We start from the raw sequence: 2,693 nt of genomic DNA, 5'->3' as shown, positions 1-2,693 counted from the left end.
TCATTCAGTGCTTGAAGGATCAGTCCCATTGCTTACACCCATTATGAAAGGTACAAAATACTTTGTCCTCTGATGAATTTCACCCGATGCCACAATTTTGAAAAACATCACAACATAATTTGAAGCTAATAGGTCTCGGCTCCTCTCGATGTGTATCAATACTTATAGATGAATCTCTTCCCGGAATCACGCTCTTGAGCAGATCAATAATATTGAGAAGTCTTCAAAAGTGAACTCTGCGTATCCCAGGTCCAGGAGGGCTCTCTTGCACTGCTCAATGTTCTTCAAGACATGTTCCGTTTCTGCTTCATCTTGGTTTCCAATATATGCTCCAGATACGAAAACATGAAGGAACGAAGGAAGCAGTTCCTTCAGCAAGTGTATGTCGAATTGCCTCGTATAACTCATCTAGTACCTTAATTTTTCTCTTTAAGATAGAACTGCCAGTGTCATACTCAGCTGCCAAGGCAGAAAGGGACTCCTTGTCGCCGACAAATGAGATTTTTGAGGATTTGCTCGGCTTGGATGGCATTCTGTTGCTGTAATAGTGGCACTGTCATGAACAAGCTGAGGTCAAAGCGCAATCACATTTTGGAATTAAGATTAAGATAATCAGAACCAGAAAAAGAAGCAACATTAGCATCTAATTGGAGCATGAGCACAAATGCCCCAATAGTTGTTCTCTGTGATGATGCTGTAGAAGCTTATCAAAGTTCTTCCAAGAAGAGGAAGATTGGACAACAATTAAGTAGTGATGTTCATTTTGATGAATCAAAGGAAGTCAATAATATCCACCGAATCTATATTTGTAGCGGCACTGGTACAACCTACGCCCTTGCCTTTACGTCTCCACAGCCAGAGCGTATTCCTCCTCTTCGAAAATGTGGATTTTACTGAACAAAGAATATTGCTCGCTATCAGCCTTCAATGCATGTTCGTTGAGGACATGTCTGAGCTGAAACATCAATGGAGAAGAAGGGCCTAAAAAACTGGAAGGCCATCGACAACTTGCCGAGTTCTTTGTCTGGAAAATCTTCTGTTTGCTGCGCTGTCATTGAAAACCATGAACAGATTTCAGAGGGGTCTCTTTCTGGTTTGCGGTTTTGCTCTTGGGGTGCGAACAACTTTAAATGATGCCACGTGCCCCAAAGTAGTTTTGGGCAAAACCAAATTTCAGACCCCCTGAGCTATTAAACCTCAAATGACCCTGGGTCCAAAATAAAATTAAACCATTTGATTTGCTTTTTAATGATCTCTGTCATTTAAAAAATGACCGGTCATTACCTTATTAACTAACTCTGACTTGTCTGAAATTTTAAATCTGCCTTTCCAAATGCGATTTTAATATTTCTTTCATAAAGCTCGAATGCTTAGTTTGACTTAGGTTTCAAAATTTTATAATATTATTTTAATTTAAAACAAATATTTCCATAAATATATAATTATATTTTTATAAAAATAATATATTTTAAATTTAAATTAATATAAATAAATATATCTCTAAGCATTTTTAGGTTAATGAAAATTGACAAATTTTCACCTAAAAAGGTGAAAATTAAAAATAAAAATATGATTGTGCCAAAATATGTTACAAGAGTAATAAAATTCAAAGGCATGTAGCTGCCACATCTCTTCTTCTTGGAGATTTTCTTGGAGATATTTTCTTGGAGATTTTATTTTGGAGATTTTATTTGTAGCTGCCACATCCCTTCTTCTTGGAGATTTGTAGCTGCTACATCTCTTCTGCTTGGAGATTTTATTTTTATTTCCGTTTCTCTATATAAGCAAATTTAGTTATGTAAGCAAATTTAGTTCTTTGATATTTAATGAAATGAAGTTTTATTTCCGGTGCATCTGAGTGTTTATTTTTATTTCCGTTTCTCTATGTAAGAGAATTTAGTTATGTAAGCAAATTTAGTTCTTTGATATTTAATGAAATGAAGTTTTATTTCCGATGCATCTGAGTGTTTATGTGTATATCTCTATTTGGTTATGTTACTCCATAATTCTGAATCAAACTTTAACAACCCACAAAAAATACAAAAAATAAAAAGGAAGAAACTAGGACATGTACCATTTATCTAGATTACTATTCGTTTTGTCGTACTAGATAATTTTTTTGAAAGGAATCAACCTATGTTGAATCGTAGTTCCTAAATATTGAAGGTGGGACTCGGGAAAGACGGTATGGGTGACATGAGACACCTGTACACTCTTGTATCTGCGTATTCCGTTTTGGAAGAGCGTGCACTTCAAATGCGTTAACCATAGAAAATTTAAAAAATCAACAGGAGGGAACATAAAACTAAAATATGTATCGGTAGGGAGCATTGAGTAAAATTCAGGGTATATTTCAGTGATATAACAGGTATTCTCACAAATTTCAATCTATATAAACAAATAAAGAGATTTATAACCCAGGGAAGTGAAGACAGATAATTTTCAGTTGCATAGAGAAAATTCACACTAAAGAATATTATGCCATTGAAACCTCTGAATAGTATAACTACCAGTGATTAATATACATGTGCAGAACCAAACAGAAAATACATCCTCCAGCAAATCAAGGTAAATTATTCTTCGTTATTAACGATCCCATAGCTCTGTCATTTTTTGTTTAGAAGACGAACATGGCATTGATTTAATAACTACTAATACAGAGTGCACACGATGAGAGAAGACAAGAACTGAAT

The 2,693-nt window shown here is 34.9% G+C and overlaps 1 pseudogene; it reads right to left on the bottom strand.

Moving 5' to 3' along the window:
* Positions 1-560, bottom strand: LOC149193485 (OVARIAN TUMOR DOMAIN-containing deubiquitinating enzyme 1 pseudogene; annotated as a pseudogene).
* Between the last annotated feature and the right edge of the window lie 2,133 nt (positions 561-2,693).

This window comes from Pinus tabuliformis, chromosome 2_2 (genome assembly GCF_031772625.1).
Source record: "Pinus tabuliformis cultivar Carrire ecotype Pingquan chromosome 2_2, CPIR1, whole genome shotgun sequence".
In the NCBI taxonomy this organism is placed as follows: domain Eukaryota; kingdom Viridiplantae; phylum Streptophyta; class Pinopsida; order Pinales; family Pinaceae; genus Pinus; species Pinus tabuliformis.
The sequence above is the reverse complement of the archived record's forward strand: the minus strand, read 5'-3'. Positions and strand labels throughout refer to the sequence as shown.